This window comes from Pseudophryne corroboree, chromosome 10, assembly GCF_028390025.1.
Source record: "Pseudophryne corroboree isolate aPseCor3 chromosome 10, aPseCor3.hap2, whole genome shotgun sequence".
Lineage (NCBI taxonomy): Eukaryota > Metazoa > Chordata > Amphibia > Anura > Myobatrachidae > Pseudophryne > Pseudophryne corroboree.
Genome location: NC_086453.1, coordinates 223,820,075 through 223,846,305, shown reverse-complemented (window position 1 = coordinate 223,846,305; position 26,231 = coordinate 223,820,075). Strand labels below are relative to the sequence as shown.

Genomic DNA, 26,231 nt, shown 5'->3' with positions numbered 1-26,231 from the left:
CCGATATATACTGTGTATATATATATATATATATATATATATATCTAGATAGATAGATAGATAGATGTAGACGATTCAGCACTCCACTGAATAAAACAACTGCCTCCGGTGCCCTCCAGATATAAGAAGATGTAGCAGAACAAAACCAGCAGCACTCAGCAGGACTTGTGATGTCAGATAAGGTATTCAAACAGACATATAAACCTGTAAACCGTTTCAGGGCCACACAAGCCCCTTTGTCAAGGTAAACCCTTGACAAAGGGGCTTGTGTGGCGCCAAAACATTGGTTTCACCGCCACTGTACCCCCATGCTACACCTTGTGTTTCTGTGTGCCCAAAGTCATTTTAACCCCCAAATGGCCATGTGTTTTCACCGCCACTGTACCCCCATGCTGCACCTTGTGTTTCTGTGTACCCAAAGTAATTTAACCCCAAAATGGCCATGTTTTTCACCGCCACTGTACGCCCATGCTGTACCATTGATGTTTGTGTAATGAGGAAAGTATTTACAAAAAAAACTTTATTTTAAAAACATATATTATACAAATTTAAACACCATTTAACCAAAAAAACATTTAACCATATAAACATTTAACCATCTAACCATATAACCATTTAACCATATAACTATTTAACCATATACCTTAAGTAAAACCGTTTGTAAAACACAAAATATAACAGTTTGTGCACCACTTTTTTTTCATTACAGATATGTCTCTGGATCAAGACATAGCCTTCATCACCGGCTTACTAGACATGTCTATGGAAGGTCAAAGTTAAGGGGTATTTCGATAAAGTGCAATGGAATGCGGCCTTGGAGGAGCTAGTGGAGTACTGCAGGCCCTTTGTGTCCGGTGCTAACAATGAATGGGTCATTAAAAAGATACAGAACCTGCATACTGTGTTCCTGAAAGAACACAAGAAAATGCAACAGTCCAAAAGGTCTGGAGCAGGTTCTTCCCAGGTTTACAAGACCTCGCTCTGGTACTACCCCATGCTGGAGTTTGTCCTGGACCAGGAGCCTACCCGGAAGGTTTCACCTCCCTCCCTCGGACTGCCACACCAGAGCCTGAAGACGGTGACCTATCTTTGCATCTGTAAGTATATTTTTTTTTTATACGTTTTTTACGTTTTTGCAAGTTCCACCATCAGTCCAACACAGTACACTTAAATATGGGCCTCCTGCCAATTGTTGGAAATAAAAACTTTCTCCCTTATCAAGTTCCTTCGGTTGTCTGTTTAAATTACCTTGGACCAATCGATTGGGAGCTCACCAAGTAGACATGACAAGAAGTATGTTCCACAAGATGAGTCTGCAGCAGTTTATTGTCTTGGGGTTCTTATAGGCATATACAGGAATTTATTACACGTCACAAAACATAAGCATAAGCGTCATTTCTCACACACACAGAAATTATGAGACATTACAATCCTTGAGAGTTTGTCTATAGACACTGTTCCCAAAACAATTACTGTTCTCCAAAACATCACTATTCTCAGAGGAACTTATTTCTAACTAAAAATGTCAGCATTACTTATAACCTTAAAGCAAAAGCGTTTCTTTATATTCAAACATATCGCTGCTGTTATACAAAATGGCTGAAGACTATTCTAGCATAATGCTGTCTTTCTCACAATCAACTGCACCCACCCCGTTAAAATAGGCCAGGTACTCGTCCCTGACCTGTTTTGCCCGTAGATTCGCCCTAGAATGGGAGGTGGTTCCACAGAGGGAAATGGTTAAGTCTCCTCTGGGTGTTCTGGGTCTGGGTCTCCTGGCGCTGCTCTGGGCAGTATCCTAAGCTGGGTGGTTTTGCTGCGCAAATAGTTATGTAGGATACAGCATTCAGTCACCATCCAATCTGTCTTCTCCACCTGCAAATTGATAGCCGTTAGGAATATGCGGAAGCGGCTAGACAGGATGCCAAAAGTGTTCTCTACAATTCGTCGTGCCCGGGATAGCCTATAATTGTAGATGCGCTTTTCCCTTGTCAGGTGCCTTTGGGGGTACGCCTTCATAATGTTCTCATGGAGTGCGAATGCCTCATCAGCCACAAAAACAAATTTGAGGCCATGCTTGGTTTGCACTCTAGATGGCAAGTTCAGGGTCTTTGTGGTGAGCCGCTCCTAGAAGGTGGTATTCTTCAGCGACCCACCGTCTGAAGCACGCCCATTTTTGCCAACGTCAATGAAGATGAATTCATAGTTGGCATTCACCACTGCCATCAGCATGATGCTGAAATACCCTTTAAAATTATAATAAAGGGATCCGCTGTTTGCAGGAGGGTTGATAAGGACATGCTTGCCATCTATTGCTCCCCCACAGTTAGGGAAATGCCAGGTGGTGGCAAACTCCTCTGCCACAGCTTGCCATTCTGATGTACTTGCAGGGAGCTATAAAAAAATAGAAATAAAAAATTAAAATATGTATTTAAACAGTGTATTTTTTTGAATCTACTACAGAGTGGAAGTGTGGAGATTCCCGCCACCCCAGACCTCAGCATCATCCAGGATACGGAAGAATCCCAGCCCCAAGTTCCTACCTCTGAAACACCAGCTACCTCTGATACCTCTGTATCACCAGTTCCTCCGGCGCACCCCCGGAAGAGAACACACACAAAAAAAACACACCGACCAGGAGGGTGAAGACATTATATTTCAAGAGATCAAGGCAAGACTTGCCCAGCCCCCCCCCCCCCTTCCCCCCTTCCCTCCCACTACTCAAAATTTGGGGAATTTACAGCCTCTGCAAGGGGTAACCTACCCCCGGGTCAAGTGGAGCAGATTCAGCGTCTCAATTCAAAGATGCTGAACAAAGCACAAAAATCCAAACTCCATGATGATGTCATACTATTCGACCACCGCCCTCTCACTCTTCCTCTCACCCAGTCCCATCCTATTCCACCCCACCCAACCCCATCTCATTCCACCAACCCAACCACAGCCTACTCCTCACCCACCTGCTCCTCAGCCATATACTCTGCTATGCTGGAGGCAGAGGAGGACATGACCCAGTTTGAAAATTTGTAGGCATCTTATAATTCCCAATAAATATTTGCGGTATAGGCTATATGGTGTTTTGGGGGCAGATTTTTTGGGGAGGATGCTGTAGGTGCATAATAATGGGTCCGGGCCCTAATCATTCTGCACTTTACAGCATGTGTGTATTCTCCCAATCAAATCAGTGCCCAAAACACCATATAGCCCTCCATCTTAAAGTACCGCACCATATTTATTGGGAATTAGAACATTGTTAATGGCCTTGTTTTAAAGTTAGTAATTCCCAATAAATATGGTGCGGTATAGGCTATATGGTGTTTTGGGGCCAGAGTTTTGGGGTAGGACACACGCATGCTGTAGGTGCATAATAATGGGGCCGGGACCATTCATTCTGCACTTTACAGCATGTGTGTATTCTCCCAATCAAATCTGTGCCCAAAACGCCATATAGCCCTCCATCTTTTAGGAGGGAAAGTACCGCCCCATATTTATTGGGAATTACTGTTATTTAATCCTTTTAATTATTTCATTATCTATCTATCTATTTATCTATCTATCTAAATGTCTAAATTGTGATATGATGTTTTTTACATTTCTATGTGCCATGTTGGCAAATAATTTCATAAATTTGCACAGTTGTTTAAAAGAAAATTAAAAAAGAAAAAACTTTTTTTCTATAAACAGTTTAAAAGTAACTAAACAGGTGTGGTGTGTATTTTATTTACCTTTAAATGCTGGTTCTGCAGCACCTTCACAATGGCCTTGCAGGTGTCAGGGATGATCCGACCCAAAGCCTGGGGGGAGATGAGGGTCCCGAACTTCAGGTCCTCCAACGACCGCCCTGTACTCTGAACCTCAGAGTAGCAGTCAGCCTCTCCTCAGCAGGGATGGCCCTCCGCATCTTGGTGTCCTGCCTCTCGGTGTAGGGAGTCACAAGACCAAGCAACTCCTGGCAGGTATCGTCATCCATTCGAAGGTAGTTGCGATAATCTTCAGGGTTATTATCCCTAATCTCGGTCAGGAGCTACATGTGAGAGAGAGTCCCCCTCTTCATCAGCCACTCCTTGCTCCAAGGAGACCTCAGCCTCTTCCGTTTCAGATCCCTGTCACGTCTCAGCTTCAGATAGCCATAGGCTAACAGAAGTTGATACCTGTAGGAATCCATCACAGAACAGGATAAAGAGCACTTTGTTCAGAAAAACCAAACAAAGCAAAGCACACTAGCAATGTGAAACGCTCGGAAGGTATAAACCAGCCTCACTAATCACAGAGCAGCAGTGTGCACATGGCTAAAATGGCTGCTGCTATTTATATGCCTATTTGGGCCAGCCCCCCTAGCACCCTAATGCAGCCCATCATCCATCCCATCAAATATATCTTATGGTACATGGAAATGCATTGCGATAAATCGCAATGCATTCACATGTACCATAAGATATATCTGATGGGATGGCTGTGCTACTGCAGCTATCTCTAATCTTCCCCTTTAGCTTTTTTTGATCAGTTTTAAAGAAATCCAGACAGTGCCATAACTAGGCTGGTGCAACATGTGCCACCACGAGGCAGGGGGCACTATTCTGCAGTGGTGTAACTTCATCCTAGTTGACCGGAGGCAAGATAGATCCCCATGCTAACCTGTTATGGCTCACATTTGCCCATGGATGCAGATCCATACGACTTTGGACTGCTAATTTGATACATGCGCAGAGTGAAGTCTCAGCCAATCACGAAATGCACAGTAGCGGAACAATCACTGATTCCATCTGCAATTTTTGTGATCGCCAGACAATATAGAGGGAATTTCAGTGACCATTAAAGAACAATTCAGTCGCCACCAGACAATATTGACAGCTATTTTGTGAGTGCCAGACAATACTGAGAGCAATTGTGTGACCACCAGACAATACTTAGAGCAATTTTAATGCCCACCAAACAACAATGATAGCATTTTAGTGACTGCCATCCACCACTTAAAGCTTTTTTGTGATGGCCAGACAATATGGAGAGCATTTTTGTGACCGCTATATAATACACAGACAATCAGTGCCCACCATATAATGCTGAGCATTGTAGTGCCCACCATAAAATGGAGAGTGTTACAATGCCAGCCATATAATGCAGTGTCCACCAAATAATGCAGAGTGACGCAGTGACTGCCATATAGGCCCCTATTCAGATGTGGTTGGAGTAGCTATCACTGATGCTTTCATAAAAGCAGCAGCGATTGCACTAATATGGAGGCATCATGCCTTCTGTATGCATTACTAATCCGAAGTGAGTCCTAGGATGCAATATGACCAGAGCTAGATTTAAACTTCATGGGGCTCTAGGAAAGTTACTGGTCTTGGGAACCCCCCACGTCCCTACAAGGTAAAAATAAAAATTCTACATAAACTAAAAATATTCTGGAAGGAATTAAGGATATTTTAAATTATTTTAATCTGCTGAAAGAACAGATTTTGGTGCGATACAAGTACTGCCATAATACCTGTGCTGTTCATATGGGGAAGCTTCATTGGCAAAAACTGGCATATTTTTCTGCCACCAGTGTTTTCGTCAGTGACAGCAGCATTATAAAGAATAAAATATAAAGGAGAAGATTGTGCTTACCTGCTGTGCTCCGGTTTCTCCTCATCACTTCTTATCATTTGCCAGCAGGACCATCACCTTCAGTAGAAAAGGAGAAAGGTAAGGAGCGAAGAAGGGACAAGTGAAAGAAGAAATGGGTGGCAGAATGAGGAGCAGGGTAAGAGGAAAACAGGATTTTAATACCTACCGGTAAATCCTTTTCTATAAGTCCGTAGAGGATGTTGGGGACAACAAAAGAACCATGGGATATAGACGAATCCGCAGGAGACATGGGCACTTTAAGACTTTCAAAGGGGCGTGACCTGGCTCCTCACTCTATATCCCTCCCCAGACTCAGTTTGGAACTGTGCCCGGAGAGATGGACATTTTGAGGAAAGGACTTAACAAACAAGGTGAGCATCATACCAGCTCACGCCATAAACATGCCGAATAACATGGCATTCAACTGAACACATGCCAACGGACATGAACAAAATTCAACAACAAGCTGAAGAAACCATAACACAATATGTGTGTAACCAGAACAAAACTGCAGATACAGTACGCACTGGGACGGGCGCCCAGCATCCTCTAAGGATTTACCAGTAGGTATTAAAATCCTGTTTTCTATTACGTCCTTGAGGATGTTGGGGATACCAAAAGAACCATGGGATCATACCAAAGCTCTATAATGGGCGGGAGAGTGCGGACGACTCTGCAGCACCGATTGACCAAACTTTAGGTCTTCATCGGCCAAGGTATCAAACTTGTAAAACTTAGCAAACGTGTTTGACCCCGACCAAGTAGCTGCTCAGCAAAGTTGTAATGCCGAGACACCCCGGGCAGCCGCCCAGGGCGAGCCCACCTTTCTAGTGGAATGGGCTTTTACCAATTTAGGTGCCGTGGAATGAGCCTGCTGAATTGTGTGACATATCCAGCGGGCAATGGTCTGCTTGGAAGCAGGATACCCAAGTTTATGGGGAGCATATAGCACAAACAGAGACTCTGTTTTTCTAACTGGAGCCGTTCTGGCAACGTAAATTTTCCTCAGAGACTTTTCCTCAGCCAAAGTGCCAGTAGCCACTGGCACCACAATAGGTTGGTTAATATGAAAAGAGGAAACCACCTTTGGCAGAAATTGTTGCTGAGTTCTCAATTCTGCCCTATCCTCATGGAAGATCAAATAAGGGCTCTTGTGAGACAAGGCCGCCAATTCAGACACCCGCCTTGCGGATGCCAATGCTAACAAAATGACAACCTTCCAAGTGAGGAATTTCAACTCCACTTTCCTTAAAGGTTCAAACCAATGTGATTTTAGGAATGTTAAAACCACATTAAGATCCCAAGGTGCCACAGGTGGCACAAAAGGAGGTTGGATGTGCAGGACCCCTTTTACAAAGGTCTGCACCTCAGGAAGTAAGGCCAATTGTTTCTGAAAGAAAATTGACAAAGCAGAAATCTGCACTTTTATGGAGCCTAATTTAAGGCCCGCCTCCACTCCATTTTGTAGAAAATGGAGAAAACGTCCAAGGTCAAACTTCTCCACTGGAGCTTTCTTGGACTCGCACCAGGAAATATATTTCCTCCAAATACGGTGATAGTGTTTCGACGTCACACCCTTCCTAGCAAGAATAAGAGTGGGAATTACTTCATCGGGAATACCCTTACGGGCTAAAATCTGGCATTCAACCGCCATGCCGTCAAACGTAGCCGCTGTAAGTCTTGATAGACGAACGGCCCCTGCCGCAGCAGATCCTCACGAAGAGGAAGAGGCCATGGATCTTCGACTAACAACTCCTGAAGATCCAATTACCAAATCTTCCTTGGCCAGTCTGGAACTACAAGGAGCGCTGGAATCTGTGATTTTCTTAGGATTCTCAGAACCTTTGGAATGAGAGGAAGCGGAGGGAAAACGTACACCGACGGATACACCCAAGGTGACGTCAGTGCATCCACTGCCGCTGCCTGAGGGTCCCTGGACCGGGAACAATACATTAGTAGTTTTTTGTTGTGGCGGGACGCCATCATGTCTATGTGGGGAATCCCCCAAAGATTGGTGATTAGAGTGAAGACCTCCTGATGGAGGCCCCATTCCCCTGGATGTAGATCGTGTCTGCTGAGGAAGTCTACTTCCCAGTTGTCCACTCCCGGAAGGAATATTGCTGACAGAGCGCTTACCCGAGTCTCTGCCCAGTGAAGAATCCTTGTGGCTTCTGCCATTGCTGTTCTGCTCTTTGTGCCACCTTGGCGGTTTATGTACGCTACTGCTGTCACATTGTCCGATTGGATCAGGACAGGCCGGTTTTGAAGATGATGTTCCGCTTGTAGAAGGCCATTGTAAATGGCCCTCAACTCCAGCACGTTTATGTGAAGAAGAGTTTCCTGACTTGACCATCTTCCTTGGAAGGTCACCCCTTGCGTGACTGCTCCCCAACCTCGGAGACTTGCATCCGTGGTCACTAGGATCCAGTCTTGGATCGCAAATCTGCGTCCTTCTAAGAGGTGAGAGCTGTGGAGCCACCACATGAGTGAGATCCTGGTGTTGGGGGATAGAACTATCCTCCGGTGCATATGGAGGTGGGATCTGGACCATTTGTCCAACAGGTCCCACTGAAATACTCTGGCATGGAACCACCCGAATTGGAGGGCCTCGTATGTCACCACCATTTTCCCTAGCAACCGAATGCATTGATGAATGGAGACTGTTGGTGGTTTCAGAATGAGTTTTACCAAACTCTGAATTTCCAGTGCTTTCTCCGGAGGGAGGAACACTCTCAGCTGGACCGTGTCCAGAAACATACCCAAAAATGCCAACTGGGTTGTTGGAACTAATTGTGATTTCAGCAGGTTTAAGAGCCAGCCGTGCTGTTGTAGAAGCGACAGAGACAGTGTAATGTCCTGTACCAGTTTTTCCTTGGACCTCGCCTTTATCAGGAGATCGTCCAAGTACGGGATAATTGTAACTCCTCTTTTTCTGAGGAGAACCATCATTTCTACCATGACTTTTGTGAAAATCCTCGGAGCCGTGGACAGGCCAAACGGCAACGTCTGAAATTGGTAATGGGTATCCTGGATTGCAAACCTGAGATAACTCTGATGAGGGGTATAAATAGGAACATGAAGGTAGGCATCCTTTATGTCCAAAGACACCATGAATTCCCCCTCCTCCAGGCTGGAGATCACCGCTCGGAGAGACTCCATCTTGAATTTGAATTTCTTCAGGAAAAAATTTAGAGATTTTAGGTTGAGGATTGGTCGTACCAAGCCATCCGGCTTTGGCACTACAAATAGGCTTGAATAAAAACCTTCCCCTTGTTGCTCCCGGGGGACCGGGATCACAACCTGATTTTGACATAATTTTTGTATTGCTCCACAGACTAGAGCTCTGTCTGGAAGTGAAACTGGTAAGGGTGATTTGAAAAAACGGCGGGGGGGGGAACGTCTTGAAATTCCAGTTTGTACCCTTGGGTCACAATTTGTAACACCCAAGGGTCCAGGTCCGGGCGAACCCAAACCTGACTGAAAAGCCTTAGACATGTTCCCACCGGTGCGGTCTCCTGTAGGGGAGACCCGGCGTCATGCGGTGGATTTGGCGGAAGCCGGGGAGGACTTCTGCTCTTGTGAACTCGAGGAAGCGGGAGTTCTCTTGCCCCTTCCTCTACCTCTGGTAGCGAGGAAGAAGTTACCTCGGCCTTTTCTATATTTGTTGGGCCGAAAGGACTGCATTTGATAGTGCGGTTTCTTCTGTTGCGGAGGAGCATTAGGTAAATAAGTAGACTTACCCGCAGTGGCCACTGATACTAAATCAGTAAGGCCGTCACCAAACAGTTCCCCACCCTTAAAGGGAAGGGACTCCATGTTTTTTTTGGAATCCGCGTCAGCATTCCATTGATGAGTCCATAGCGCACGCCTAGCCGCAATAGACATAGCATTAGCCTTAGCCCCCAGGAGGCCAGCATCTCTTGCAGCCTCTTTCAAGTACGCAGCCGCGTCCCTGATATAACCAAGCGTCACTAGGATGCTATCCCTATCCAGAGTATCTAAATCAGCAGATAAACTTTCAGCCCATTTTTCAATGGTGCTACTAACCCACGCTGACGCAATAAGCGGTCTAAGCTGCTTCCCCGTGGTAGTAAATATAGCTTTTAAAGTAGCCTCCTGCTTACGATCAGCCGGCTCCTTAAGAGTCGTCGACTGAGCTGCAGGGAGCGCTACCTGTTTTGACAAGCGTGCCAGGGCTTTGTCTACTGTAGGTGGTGTTTCCCACTTATCCCTATCAGCTGCGGGAAAGGGATATGCCACCTTGATCATATTAGGGATGAGAAATTTCTTATCAGGTGTATTCCAAATGCCATCAAAAAGGTCATTTAGTTCAAAACAAGGAGGAAAAGAAACCGAGCGGCTCTTTTCCTTGTAAATAAGGACCCTCGTTTCTGGTGTAAATGGGTCCTCATCAATACGTAATATGTCTTTGACAGCCACAATCATATATTGAATACTCTTAGCCAATTTAGGATCTAACCTAGAATTTGCATAATCGGCACCGGTATCAGAGTCCGTGTCGGTATCTGTGTCATCTAATTGGTCAACACTACGTTTCAGTGACCCTAGAAATAAAGCGTCATCTACTGATTTCTTCCAAATCTGCAGTTGAGAGTCAGATTCAGTAAACTTTTGATTTAACAGTGTAACATTAGCATTTAAAGCATTTAAAGCAGTTAACCAATCAGCCGTCGGTGGTGCCGACAGGACCCCCAAAACATTTGGTGTCCCCAAGAAATTATCCCCCTGAGAGGAAAATTCTGCCTCAGACATGTTGTCTCCCTAAATGGACTTAAGCTGTGCGCTCAGTGAATGTAGGTGTAAATGATTGTCAGCAGCTACTTGGAAAGGGAATGCCAATCCCTAAAACAACGCTAAAAGAAGAAAAGAACCAAGTTGCGCTCAACAATCAAAATAAACAAACATTTATTAAAAGATTAATACAACAATACTCCCGAGAGTGCCATATATTTAAATCAATACAACATAAAATATGAGAGATATAAAATGCCTGTTCCCAGGTGAATTTAAGATGATATAATTTATTTTTAGACACTTCCTGTTATTTTACAGCATCTAATCTCAAAAATTTAGTAATAAATAGAATACCAGCAATAATTGGGAACTGTTATTGACTAATAATACCTAGTGGTATAGACTGATGGGTCTAAATGCCAGTGTGACTCACTTGGTTCATGAAAAAGTCCCAAAGTGTCCTTATTCCATGTGGACCCGTGTCAGTTCCGATAGAACTGGTGTAGATGAAGTCTTTAGGATGAATTGTGCTCCTCAGAAGGACACATTAGTGTCGGATGAGCTGTATGCAGAAAGCCATAAAAGTGAAATAATGCTGGCAGGGAGAGCCCGGAGTGATGTAGATACTACCAGCCGTTCACTCCCACGCCGTTAAGGGGGAGCAGTGCCCGCACTCGCCGCCGGGCTACGATGGAATGCAGCCGTACACCGACTGTGCGACGGCTGTGAGTCCCAGGTGGCTGGATGTGACCCGTGCGGCAGTGTGACTATGCTCTTACCGGGAGCGGCTGGACAGTCCTCTCACGGGCAGCTCAGAGGAGCCTCCCTGGGGAACGCTTGATGTTTAAAGATGTTGATGGTGGAGCCACAGGTATGTTGTAGTGGCAGCTGCGCTATATTCGGCAGAGTAGAGGCTGGACATACACACAGAAAACCGACTTATCCTCGCCACAATTGGCCGCCGGCGGGATCGAGCAACACCGGAGCCTCAGCACCTGAGATGTCAGCTGGGCAAAAGGTTCCTGTAGTAGCAGCAGCCGTGGTGAGCCTGATCCCCTGTAGTGGCTCCACTGGGTCTAACTTCTGATGGTTAAGACAAAGGTATTGCTGGATAGAAAGACCTGTATCCTTAACGCGTTTCAACGACAACAGGGCGTCTTTTTCTAAAAGGCAGGTATATCTTGTCTCCCTAACAGCACCCAAAGAAAAGCCTGTGAGGGAACAAAAGGAAAGGAGCCAGCTCACACCCCAGCGCCAAAGTGCAGGTCTGAAAACACCCTCAAGTGTCACAGAGCTGCAGCGCTATATATCTGTATAGAAATAATCTGCCCCCCCTCATTTTTATAGCCCCTGGTACTTGTCTGCTGTGAGGAAGGACCAGCGCTGCTGCTTGGAGGAGGAAATGGCGCCGAGTGAGCCTGGAGGAAGAAGCCCCGCCCCCAACATGGCGCGCTTCTTCCCGCTTATTTTTACATCTTTATCCTGGTGGGGGTTTGCGGGCAGTGCCAGGGCACTGTACAGATATGCCAGCCTTATTTATGAGGTATTTTTAGCTCCCAAGGGCGCCCCCCCCACCAGCGCCCTGCACCCAGTGGTGTGTACAGTCCGGGAGCCTGACGCGCACTGAGCAAATCATGCTGCGCGGTACCTCTATATGCCGTCTTTGTTGAAGAGAAGATGTCTTTTCCTCACATACTCACCTGTCTTCTGACTTCTGGCTTGAAGAGGGGGGACGGCAAGCTGTTGGAGCGAGCATCCAGGAGAGCCTGACGTTCATCTCCCCTCAGGAGCTGAAGGCATCCTGTCAGCAGCAGCAGAGCCCTGAAACTCATTAGAATTGGGTCTAGACTGCTCTCCCCTCTTTCCCATGAAGCAGGGAGTCTGTAGCAAGCAGATCTCCCCAAAATAAAAAAACCTAACATTAAGTCTTTTCAGAGAAACTCTAAGAGCTCCCCCGAGTGCCTCCATCTCGCAGGGCACATTTTCTAAACTGAGTCTGGGGAGGGATATAGAGGGAGGAGCCAGGTCATGCCCCTTTGAAAGTCTTAAAGTGCCCATGTCTCCTGCAGATCCGTCTATATCCCATGGTTCTTTTGGTGTCCCCAACATCCTCAAGGACGTAATAGAAAAGTGGTTTGTGAAGGGCATAATGGAAAGGTGGGGGCACAGGAGAAAGATGGGTGATGGGGAATACATGATAGAATTAGGTGGGTGGACAAATATAAAAGGAAACAAACAAATAAGACTCAGCACTTATAGGGGGTAATTCCAAGTTGATCGCAGCAGGAATTTTTTTTAGCAGTTGGGCAAAACCATGTGCACTGCAGGGGGGGCAGATATAACATTTGCAGAGAGAGTTAGATTTGGGTGGGTTATTTTGTTTCTGTGCAGGGTAAATACTGGCTGCTTTATTTTTACACTGCATTTTAGATTGCAGATTGAACTCCCCACACCCAAATTTATCTCTCTCTGCACATGTTATATCTGCCCCCCCTGCAGTGCACATGGTTTTGCCCAACTGCTAAAAAATTTCCTGCTGCGATCAACTTGGAATTACCCCCATAGCTCAGTAAGGCAATTCACATCAATTAAAACACTAATAATTAAATATAAGATAAAAAACGCACGGATTTTCCATCAGCTGTTTGAAAAGGGGTACTCAGCCCTTTAAGATACAGACAATATATACACAAATAAACAGCGCTTCTTTGAAAAAAGATGATAAGAAATTTTCTGATGATTGGAACAATATGTTCTAAAAATTTGATGAAACTCCTCATCAGATATAGGGGGTCATTCCGACCCATTCACTCGCTGTGTTTTAATGCAGCAGAGCGAACGGGTCCCTGCTGCACATGTGCCGGCGCCATAGTGCGCCTGCGCATGATGAACGGCCGAAGGCTGTAGCAGGACAGCGATTGCCACTGCCTGATTGACAGGCAGAGGCGATCGATAGGCGGGAGGGGGCAAAACGGCGGCCATTTCGACGGCGCTGTCCGGCCAACGCAGGCGAGGCCGGACCAAACGGGGGGCAGGCCGCAGCGACTGCGTGACGTCATACGCAGCCGCTGCGGGCTGGGGAGCGAGGAGTAGCTCTCGGCCAGCACGCTAAAGCTGCGCTGGCCAGGGCTACTCCTTAAGTGCAAAGGCATCGCCGCTGTGCGATGCCTTTGCACTTCTGCGGGGGGGCCAGCACTAACACGCGGGGTGGACTAGCCCTGTGCAGGGCGTCCCCCCGCATGTCAGTGTGAATGATCATAGCTATGCTAAATTTAGCACAGCTACGATCATCTCGGAATGACCCCCATAGAGAGGAACAAGTGTTAAAATTACAAGATGAGATCGAAAATACTCATACACTACTAAAAGCCTTTGAGGAAAATGTAGAATATAAGGAAGATTGTAGAATAGGAACAAGAAATTATATTACGAAAGGAACATAAATTAGATAGAGATCAACAGGACTATGAGAGGGGAGAAATACATAGTTTTAATAGGAACTGTTGGAATAGTAATAGATATAATGGCCTCAGGACCCCTTACAATAAGAGTAAGAAAATGGCAAGTTTCTGGAGCTAGGTCAAGATTATCCGACATGGGGTAATAGAAGAGCTCCCCAATATAATACTAATCAAGGTTTGAATAGAAAGAGGAACCACAGCTCCAACGGTTATGGTCCCAACGGGTTTGTGCATCAAAATAGGTATGAGTCCCTGACTAAATATAATTCTCCCAACTATGAACAGACTAAGGCAGGCAAAAGAGGTAAATACAATAGGAGATATTCAGAAGCAGAGGAGGACTATGGGGCCTCTCCCTCTAGCCAGCCATTTTTAGAGCAACGTCCCATCAGCAGGTGGAACAGAGAGACTCTGAAAGGTCCGCAAAAAAGAGGGAGAACAAGAGACGAAGAAGAGTTAGAGGAGGGAGGAGAAGCAAAAACAAAAAATCCATGTGTCAGATGAGTGGTTAAAGCAAAGGATTTTTCAAATCTCTCCTCCAAGGAACTCACAATGGATGAGATAAAATTATTGGAGAAGGGTTTGAATTTTGCACCAGTCACTAAACCCAATTTGTTTAATCTCTTTGTTAACCTTAATCATTTTGTGAGAACTCTGTCGTACGCGGTATTTTGCCCTCAAAACCATAAAGCAAAATAAAATTGAAGGTTTGGCCATTATTTTGGATAAAGAAGACGGAGAAGCTATGAAAATTTTAGAATCACTAGCAGGAAAATCAAGACAGGAAGGAGAAATTCAAATAAGTCCAGTCAAAATTTACATCCAAAAACGTTTACAAAATAAATCAGATTTTTATCCCCTGCAATTCAAAGGGCCCTATGTGGAGAGTTTCTACAAAGCAACATTAGACAATTTTAGAAAATGTGCGAAAAAGCAGATAGGAAACATCTTAGGGATATCCTTGCTTCAGTTGAAAGGAAAGCAATTAAATGTTTATATGCCGACAAAAATATTGTGATTAAACCTGCGGACAAGGGCGGTGGGATTGTTATTCTGGATACAGTAGATTATGTGAAGGAATCGCTCAGACAGCTGAGTGATGAAAGATTTTATAGGAGGTTGACTGGCAATCCCACGCCCTTTTCCAAAGCAAATTTAAACATTTGCTAGACGATGGAGTACAGTCAGGAGCTATTACTAGAGAGACTGTGCACTTTTTATTTTGCACATACCCTGTCACACCCACGTTTTACTATCTACCTAAAATTCACAAAACACTAGTCACACCACCTGATAGACCTATTTTTTCGGGAGTGGGTTCACTTACTAACAATCTTTCATTTTTTGTTGATCACTATTTACAAGGATATGTGGAAAAGCTAAAATCGTACACTAGAGACACAAAGAGTTTTCTAAATATGATAAATAAAGTGATATGGAAATCAGGTTATTACCTGGTAACATATGACGTACAATCATTGTACTCAAATATCCAGCATGAGTTGGGAATTAAAGCAATTGAACAGTATTTAAAAAATGATCAAAACATAACAGAACCTCTTATAGAATTCATATTAGAATCAATTAGATTTATTCTCCCTCACAATTATTTCACATTTGATTCTTGTATTTATTTACAAACACGGGGCACCACCATGGGGACCAGGTTCACCCCGAGTTTCGCGAACCTCTACATGGGGATCCTTGAGGAGCAACATGTGTGGAGAGGTGGGCTCAGGTAGAACCTGGTCCTTTATGGTAGGTACTGTATATTGATGATTTATTTTTTATTTGGGCTGGGGATTTACCATCAATGCATGCTTTTACAGAGAGTTTGAATAACATCACGTTTGGTTTGAAGTTCACTTGTTCCTTAAGCACTCTCATGATTAATTTTTTGGATATAACACTAACAATAAAGGATAATCACTTGATAAAGGAAACTTATGTTAAACCAGTTGACCAAAATAGATACCTAAATTACAAGAGTTCACATTTGGGGGGTTGGAAAAAGAATATTCCAAAGAGTCAATTGGTTAGACTCAAAAGAAATTATTCTTCGGATGATATATAAAGACATCAAGCAAAAAGCATGCTTAGATCTTTTGAGGAACAGGGATACCCTATGGAACTGTTACACAAAGCGTCTAGTGAAGTAGATAGGATGGATAGAAATAGATTATTAGAACCTAGTCAGGAATCACGTAAGATGAATAAAAAGAGAGATGGTGAATTGAAGTCAGCTGTTTTTGTTACTAAATATAATAGTCATGCAAGAGAGATAAAAAAGATCATAAGGAAAAATACTGCATTGCTATGTATGGATGACAATTTAAAAGAAGAACTTTATCCTGTTGGACAGGTTATCTTTAGAAAGTCAGAAAATCTAAAATCAAGACTAGTCCAAAACCACTTTGTGAATCCAAACTCATTTAGAGTGTCTAGTGAAACCTGGCTGCCGGCCAAACCAGCTGGTTTCCACAAATGTGGAGAGATTCAATGCACTACCTGTATTCATTCCCCCAGAAAAAGTATTAGTTTCTCTTCTTCTAAAGTCTTCTAAAGGTCATCGATTAAGTAGTTTAAATAATGTAGTTCAGTCATTCTCCAGGGTCCCGCATAATAACTTTGTCACAAATTAAAAGCTGGAGGGGGCTTGTAGAAGTCTAGGTCTGCTGCAGCCAGACCTAGCTTTGATCGGAACTCCTTGCTATGCGTAAGTCTCTAGGCTTTATACCCCTGCAAGCATACGCTAACATTGTCTTTACAGATATTACATTCAGGGTCTGTGAAGCTGGGTGCAGTAGTCATTCGGTATAACATAATTTATGTTGTACCCTTTCACCTACTTATGAATACAATACCCCAAACATCTTACTAGACAGTTCTCATCTGAGATACTGATAACAGGAACATATATTTATTATAATCAGCCATCCTAAAAGTTGTATACAGTTCCCACTCACTATGTCTTTCACTCTATGTCAAAGGTGAAAGACAACTTGCAACTTAACGTGAGACTATATTTCTAACTGGTGCCTATGGTGGTCATTCCGAGTTGATCGCAGCCAGCAACTTTTTGCTGCTGCTGCAATCAACTAGTACACGCTGTCAAAGTCGGAAAAATATCATGCTACACGTTGCCATATATCCACCCCATGCGCGTGCCTGCTGCACGTGCACATTCTCTCCCATGCGTACGGATACTCGCAGCTGCGTGATGGCGCCTCCTCGGCCATGCGCTCGAGCGCGTGGTATGTGCATTTACGGTAGAGTTCGTGTGCGTCTAGCGGGCGACTCAATCGTTAAATAATAAAACCAAATCGTATGTTTTATAGATAATGTTCCCCTTAATAATGACTGTAAGTTTGTTTAATGTAAATGGTCGCTGGACAGAGGAATTCCTCTTTGCATGGTACGAAGGGTCAGACAGGGTTTGAGCAGCTGTGTCTGGTACCTAACTAAAGAACATTTTATTAGAAACAATCCGGTGCTGATTAGGTAAAGATTAATCGCTCTTGCGTATAGTTATGGCCATTAGTATTTTCTGGACATTTACTATATTTGCGATTCATTACCCATGCGGCGGGAATCTTCAGATTCCCTCCCACCTGAGCAGTTTGATATAGTCACAGCCCACCTGTTCAAACTAACCTATGACCTTTTGTTATGATGCGAGGAGACATTCCTGTGTCCAATGCACAATGAGATTATAGGTCCCTTTGTAGTGTACTGTACGCAGTGTATATAAGATCAGCCAGCCTGGGCAGCTCTCTCACTCTCCACAAACGGTTTTCATCTTGACTAACTTGGAGCTGGTACCAGAAGCTGCGCAGCGATCGTTCCCAGTGTGTGTAAGTAATTCTCTGTAACCAACTTGTTCTCTGTTTGTATTGGCCATACTCTCTCTCTCTCTCTCTCTGTTATAGTATAGGATTGTGACGCTATTGTATATTTCTGTCTAGATATTCTGTTAGAATGATATGTTAGCTTGTAGTGTATGACTTGTAAACTGTTTCCCCTTTTTGATATAACTAAAAGCTTGTTAGTAAAGGTGTTGGAAGCTTAGCAAGGTATCGTGTGTTTATTATATTGCAGAGGGTAATAGGAGCGTCTCAAACGCTCAAGCAGCTTTAGCATTAACAAGGTTAAGCAGCGTTACATCGCTACAGTATTTCAGTACAAGGTTTACAGTATAAGAGTATCCTTTCTGTGTGTTACATTCAAGGTTTACTGATTGTCATCCCGTGAGCGTCTGCGCCGCTCGTGTTCTCCTCGTGGACTCGAGCATCCGCTACGCTGGTAGCGTAGCATTACGGTAGTCGGCCGCCTATAGCGTGCTCGACACCACGCATTAAGCTGTGAGCGAGCGTGTCGCATGTGCGTCTCGATCACGTCCGAGCGTATGCTACACTAAGTGCGTACCCTTACGGTACCCCACACGCCAATTGTGTACTGAGTCTCTTACCCATTTATAGTGAATGTTATAAGATAAATAGTTAGCTTTATCAATTGGCGGCTCGTCCGTCCTCCACATATCCGCACTAGCGAACACAGACTTTATCTGTCAGCAAGGGCGGGAAGGCAGTATCCCTTCATATCGGGATACAGTAGTGCTGGCTAGATAAGCATCTGTTTCGCTACGTTGAAGGAGTGCTGGTGGAATCCGGAACCGGAGGTAAGAACAATACGCTATTGTCTTTTAAAACTGTTTATTTCTGTTTTGCGTACGCACACACGCACGCACACACCTGTATTTCTTTTCATTTGTGTATTTTCACATATCACTTTCCTGTTTGCCATTTCACAATTGATAACGTGCTGGGAAAGATGTGTTGCTATTGGTAGTTAAAAGTAATATTAATACGTTAAGGAGTAATTTGTAAAACACGCGCACGGCTTGCCTAAGATACAAGGAAGTTCGGTGTGGTGTTCGGTAGATGATTACAGTTAAAGATCATCTACATTGATATAAACGTGTTAATTGTATTTCTGTGGATATACCTGGCTTGCGTACACGTGTCTCTAACAAAGGACGGAACTAGCGTACGCGACGCAAGGGCAGACGCACGGAGCGTATATTACGCAACGGAGCGTCTGGGTACGCCCACATAATACAAATCACACGATAGTATTGTTTTAGTTAGGCGATAAGGAGGCAACGCGATAATAGCGCAAATCGATCTCAGTGTCCAAAATTTTAAGCTAATAGATCCTTCTCTAGTTGCAACTCCTCGGGATTAGCCTGCGATACTGAATGAAAGGGATTTCTGCGCAGAAACGAAAGTAAAGAGTATATGAGGTGAAAGAGTGTGTATACATATATATAAGTTTCTAAATTTGGGGTTGAACCACAGGAAATCATCGAGTTCTTGTGAGGTACACCCGTGAAAGTGACGGCGCGTGGTGGCTTGGGAGGCATCCCTTGTTAAATATTGAAATAAGAGCATTATAGTATAGCAGATTAGGAGGTCCACCTTAGACACAGACCAGGATGTCCAGAAACAGACCAGGAGGTCTAGGTACAGCAGACTTGGAAGTCCGCTATAGATAAAGAGTAAAGGAGCACAACACCAGGAAGGGTTGGTGCGGTACCCATATAGGCCATTAAGCTCTGGCTGAAGGAACTCGCAGCCACAATTTTTGATTCCACTGGTCGCTCCGCACATAAGATTAGTTGCTTATGTGCAGAACGATTGTACCGCACGTAATTGTGTGCATTAGTTAGTAACTTGACCCAGTACCATTTGCGTACGTAGAGGGGTCATAAACGCTATTTGTACATTCTAATGTGATTTGTTTAATTTTTATTTTATTTTAAGGGAGGTTCGCTGGTCACTCGGGAATTCTCTAACAACCGATACTTGCTGGGGACTGGTAGGTCCAACACGCCCCAGCAAATAAAGGTTCATAGGGGCCCTAGGTTGGGTACAGCAGCTCTGAGTCAGTGATTGCAGTACTGGCCAACGTGGGCGAGGAGTGAGTGGAGGTACTCGGTAAACTTCCGCCGCCGGCCTACCCCGGACATCTTGGTTTTTGTAAGGGTTCGCTGAAGACCCTGATTTGAAGGTCAGAGGTAGTGAAAGCAACACCTGCAAAGATGGGGGCCAGTTGTTCAGGTAGGGGGCGATCAACCTCGGTTCGGGTTGACTTAATAAACCGACCAATCGGGTCGGCAAGGTATGTAATGTGTGAGAAATACGGTTCACACACACAGAAGTTTTGTGCGATGAATGGGAAAGAATGACTGTGCACGATGGGGAAAAGTTCCCACGGGTAGGCAGTTTTAGTCCCGAGGTGTTACAGAATCTAAGGAGAAGGATATGTCTCATTAAATCTGCAAAGAGACGGATCAAACATTATGATTATTTACAGTTATGGCAACAGGAAGGTGAAATACAAAGAGGATTGGCTCAAGCGGGTGGATCTAACCCTATCAGAAAACTGATAGCCACCGCGCCACCACCACCATACATAACGGGAGAGAAGGTGGTTGCAGAGAATGGCACACTGGTGAATGATAAACATGCACTTAGTAACTGTATAAATGTTAAGACTAATGTAACCAAGATTGTTGATGCTAATATTAACCCGTGCAAGCTGTACCCTGTTTTAAACTTTCCCCAGGATTGTGACCAAGAGGATGAGCTAACAACAATATCGGCACTCTCTCTAGCAGCCACCATAGCAGAAACAACAGTGGGCACGTCCCAACCAGTAAGAGCAGTATCAAAGGCCCCTAGTGGAGGGACAGGTGAGGTCGTATCAACTGGTAAGTACGGCACCATACAATATGCTGAAACCATTTCACCACATGCTGTAGAATCTACTCAGAATGATGTTATTGAACTTAATCCCGTTAGGGTAATTGCAGTGCCAAATGGGAAAACTGACACTTCAGGAGTCACTCCTGTCAGACACATCGCCATGCACTGCCCCTTTTCTCGAATGGAATTAAGATCAATGGTGTCTGAATTCCCTGATCCTAGGAAAGATCTAGTTGCAAGCCAGAAATACATTAGAGAGCTAGGAAATACTGTGGAGCCCAATAACAAAGACTGGCAGATATTGCTGAGGGCATGTTTACCCTCCAATGTCGACTCAGCGAGATTTTTAGCTGACTGTAAATTAGATGAAGAGGTACCCCTTACGGATGTGTACAACCAAGATAATGTAAAGAGAATAAATTTACAGTTAAAAGAGTATTTTCCAGCTGTTGTCAAATGGAACAAAATTTTCTCCATCAAACAGAAAGAGGGAGAAACAGCTACTGATTATTTTCATCGGGCACTACAGGAAATGGCTAAGTATACAGGCATAGAAGACATTAAGACAAATGTGAATCATAGAGAAGTAGCAGTATCTGTGTTAATGGATGGTTTAAAGGAAGTATTGAGGACGAGGGTACAGACCACCCAACCATGTTGGCGAGGTCTGTCTGTGGCTACTTTGAGAGAGGCCGCTATTGATCATGATCGGAATATCACCAGACACAGGGAGTCACAAAGTGATAAATTAATGGCCGTAAGTATACAGGCCCTGACCACAAGGCCACCTCTGTATAAATCTCCGACCCCTGTGGGTAAGTCAAATGTGGTAACTTGTTATTACTGTCATAAAGAGGGACATTTTGCACGAGACTGTAGATCAAAGAATGCACAAAAATCATATCAACCCCCTAGACAACGACATGACACACGAAATTGGGATCAAGGACCGCAGAGACGGAGTTATGAGCCACACGCAGGGGAAACAAAAAGGTATCCCCCAAAAAGAGACTGGCAAGTCACTGATAGTTCCCATTTACCCCCTTCACAGGTAATAGCTGCCAGCGCAATGCAGGGAGGCCACCACGCACCATAGGGGCGAGGCCACACCTGTAATCTGCAACCAGTGAAATTAATTGCGAGCCTTGGAAGTGAACCCGAGGTCACAATTGATGTAGCTGGTAAATCTCTAAATTTCCTTGTAGATACTGGGGCAGCCAAGTCAGTGATAAATTCGACCGTGGGCATGAGAACCACTGGTAAAACAATTCCAGCCATGGGAGTAACAGGAGTAGTACAGCACTACCCTTTAAGCAAACCTGCAGAGATTACGATAGGGCCTTTGCATACCAAGCATTCTTTTCTGCTGGCTGCATCGGCTCCGACTAATCTCCTAGGGAGAGATTTACTGTGCAAAATGGGATGCGTCATATACTGTACTCCTGAAGGTGTGTTCTTGGACATACCCGAAAACCACGCTCAGGAAGCGCAGGATATGCTAGACTCCCCAACAAGATTAATGTCACACACTGTTGTTGTAAATAGGTGTCCGTCCAAGGTAGAGGAAATTATTTCCCAGATACCGGAATCACTTTGGACCAAGGATGGACAAGACACTGGATTGATGGCAAACGTAGCCCCAGTAGTTGTGCAAGTAAAAGATGGTAGGATTGCTCCAAAAATCCCACAATATCCTCTGAAGCCAGAGGTGGAGTTAGGAGTTTTTCCTGTAATAGAGCGCTTGCTACAACAGGGCATTCTGGTAAGAACGTCCAGCACTACCAATAGTCCCATCTTCCCTGTTAAAAAGAGTGGGGTGAGGGGTTACAGATTAGTGCAGGATCTAAGAGGGATCAACAAAATAGTTGAGAGTCAATTCCCCGTAGTGCCAAATCCAGCTGTCATCCTTATGCAAATCCCTCCCACTGCAAAAGTTTTCACTGTGATTGACCTCTGCTCCGCCTTCTTCTCGGTACCTCTGCACCCTGACAGTCAATACTTATTCGCATTCACATACAGAGGAGTTCAGTACACTTGGACTCGATTACCACAAGGTTTCATAGACAGTCCAAGTATTTTCTCACAGGACCTGCATGATTGTTTACAGTCTTTCCAACCAGAGAATGGATCAATATTGATACAGTATGTGGATGATTTACTGCTGTGCTCAGATTCACTGGAAGCGTCCCTGAGAGATACGAAACAACTCCTGTTTCATCTTTCAGACACAGGACACAAGGTTTCCAAGGACAAGTTACAATTATGCCAGACCCGTGTGAAGTATTTGGGACACTGTCTAACACAAGGACTGAGACACCTTACCGCTGATAGAATTCAAGCAATTCGTGACATGACCCTGCCACAAACCCAGCAACAGATTAGAACGTTTTTAGGAATGTGTGGGTATTGCCGTAACTGGATCCCAGGTTTTTCCATACTAGCCCTACCTTTGCAGGAGATGGTCTCCTCAAACAAACCTGATCGGATTTCGCACACAGATGAATCTGAGATGGCATTTGAGAGACTTAAACAGTGCCTAACGCAGGCACCAGCATTAGGTATGCCTGACTATGGGAAACCCTTTGAGCCGTACGGAACAGAGAGTGCTGGGTGCGCAGCAGGTGTCTTAACCCAGAAGCATGGTGATGCCAGCAGGCCGGTAGCCTACTATAGCGCTCAGCTAGATACGGTAGCGCGATCCCTCCCCACATGCTTGCGAAGCGTTGCAGCAATAGCATTGCTAGTCACAAAAAGCGAAGATGTAGTGCTAGGACACAACCTCACAATTAATACACCACATGCAGTGTCAGCCTACTGAATTCTGCCCAAACCAGACACGTCTCATCAGCGTGGTTTACAAGATGGGAATTGGCATTGATGGCCCCCGTAAACATCACCATAAGGAGATGCAGCGCATTATATCCTGCAACGTATCTCCCAGGTGTGCCTGGACAGGCACAAAGGGTGGAGGATGAGAGTGATGGTGAAGGAGGATTTAATACAGGGGATGACACGCATGATTGTATGGAATATTTGACCCAAAATTTCACGGCAAGGCCTGACATCAGTGACAACCCACTGGAAGATGTAGATTTTACCTTCTACACTGACGGTAGTTGTCACAGACAGATGGACTCGGGAGACTTGTGTACTGGATACGCAGTCGTAGATGACCAAGGTACCATAGAAGCAGAACCGCTAGGCCCACCACACTCAGCACAAGTTGCTGAACTGGTTGCCCTAACCAGAGCATGTGAATTGGCTAAGGGCAAATCAGCCAACATTTACACAGATTCTAGGTACGCCTTCAGAGTAGTCCATGATTTCGGGGCCCTATGGCGCCTCAGAAATTTCATGACGGCAGCTGGCACACCCGTAGCGCATGCAGCCCACATCAAAAGACTTCTGACAGCGATACAGGAACCCAACAGAGTGGCTGTTATCAAGTGTAAAGCTCACACATATAGCCAAGACCCGGTATCACTTGGTAACAGCCGAGCAGACGAAGCTGCTAAATCAGCAGCCGGTAACCCCATACAAACAGATAGTACACGACTGATGGTATTTAATACTGTAAACACACAGAAATTGTGTGAAATGCAAAATTTGTGTTCCTCACAGGAAAAGGCAGTCTGGAGGTCAAAAGGATATGGCCAGGAGTCCTCAGGATTCTGGACAGATGGACATGGTAAGCCAGTGGCACCCAGAGCATACCTTCCAAGTCTAGCGGAAGCAGCACACGGGCTGACTCATCTAGGCAAAGAAGGAATGTGTAAGCTAGTAAGAGCTTATTGGTGCACCCCAGGATTTTCCTCCCATGCGGGTAAAAGAGCAATGACATGTCTCACCTGCTTGAGGAAGAATATCGGAAAGGCAATACCGACAGAGCCATCCCATATCCCTCCGACAGATGGCCCTTTCCAGGTAATACAGATTGATTTCATACAATTACCACCTTGTAGAAATTTAAAGTATGTTTTGGTCTGTATTGATGTATTCTCAAATTGGGTCGAAGCATTTCCCGCGGCCACAAATACCGCTGTGTTTACTGCAAAGAAAATTGTGCAGGAATTTGTGTGTAGGTACGGTATCCCTAGAATAATTGAAAGTGATAGGGGTACCCATTTCACAGGTGAAGTCTTTCAAACAATGTGTAAGTTGATGGGAATTAATAGTAAGCTGCACACTCCATACCGCCCCCAGGCGAACGCGAAGGTGGAAAGAGTAAACAGCACTATTAAAAATAAATTGAGCAAGGTAATGACTGAAACAGGACTGTTATGGCCTGAAGCTTTGCCAATCGTATTATACAGCATCAGAACCACCCCCAGGTCCCCTCTTAATCTGTCTCCTTTTGAAATTCTGTTTGGTCGACAACCCCATGTTATGATTAACCCCCAGGATGATTTGAAATGTAACAATGAAGTAACTGTAAAGTACTTGGTTAAGATGAGTAAGCAATTGAGGAATCAGAATGATAATCTAAAGTTGGTGATTCCTGATTTGCCAGACAGTAATTGTCATGACATTGAACCTGGGGATTATGTAATGATACCGAATTTTCTACGCTCAGGTTGCCTTATTGACAGATGGGAAGGACCATATCAAGTCTTATTGACCAGCACAACTGCTTTGAAGGTTGCAGAGAGAGAGACTTGGGTTCATTCGTCTCATTGTAAAAAGGTCACTGACCCAGAGAGGTCCCGTGATAAAGAACAGACGGTAGAGGTTGTATCACTAGAGTGTCTGTTCAGGGAGGATTGAGACGACACCTGAGCGCTGAGAATAACAAGACCGGAAGCTTGTCGAGCCAGATTTCTTTTTCCCATTTGTTATTTTCTCCAGTTCCCACCTCCCTCCTATTTCCTTTCCCCCTTCTTATTTTTCTCCTTTTACTCCTCTAAGATGGACTTGCCCCAAGAGACTGTGATCCGGATTTTCCTGTTGACCATGATGTTGACCAGAGCAGTCTGTTTCGGTGAGAGTACCATGGAGGTCGAGAAAGGATCGGGAATGGGTTCTGATGACCAGGATGCAGGCGTAGATTTCCAAGAACAACATAATCACCGAGTAAAGGCGAGTTTCAGAAAACGATCTGGTAGCATTGACAATAGAAGGAATTGTGAAGGATTGTTAGCTGAAGAGAACTGCATCTGTAGGCATTGTGACAATATAGTTGAGGATGGGTGCATAAAGAAATGTCAGTCCAGTTTTAATGTCCACATGGACCGGCATCCATTGAGTGACTATCACTCCTTAGTGGGTAAAGTGTTAAATCAGACAGACTGTTGGGTATGCTCTCAAGTACCTCAAGGCCATAGCAAATCAGGACTAGTACCATTCCCTTTAACTGTAGGAGAGGTACTTGAGCTAAGTGGTGGGAGGCCGGTGGACAAGAGGTTTAATATCTCTAGTCCTCCTAGTTTGAAGCTCCACCAATATCATGTGGATAGGTCCTTAGTATGCTTTAACATTTCCAATCCCCGAAAGCCGGGAAATTGGGAAGTGTCATGGAGTAATCAAACCATGACCTTTTCATACAGACCCGACAGAATGCCCATAGACACAGAACTTATACGCCAGATAGCCGACCATAGGAAATTTTTCCGGTATGGGTACACCTTAGGAAGTAGGACCA

General features: G+C 44.6%; 1 long non-coding RNA gene across 1 annotated transcript in view; it reads left to right on the top strand.

Moving 5' to 3' along the window:
* Positions 1–3,629, top strand: part of LOC134965444 (uncharacterized) — a 94,521-nt gene extending 90,892 nt beyond the window's left edge. Inside the window, exons 2-3 of the long non-coding RNA XR_010188363.1 lie at positions 710–1,097; positions 2,464–3,629. This is a non-coding gene — a long non-coding RNA (uncharacterized LOC134965444). The remainder of the gene's footprint in view (positions 1–709; positions 1,098–2,463) is intronic.
* The last annotated feature ends 22,602 nt before the right edge of the window (positions 3,630–26,231 follow it).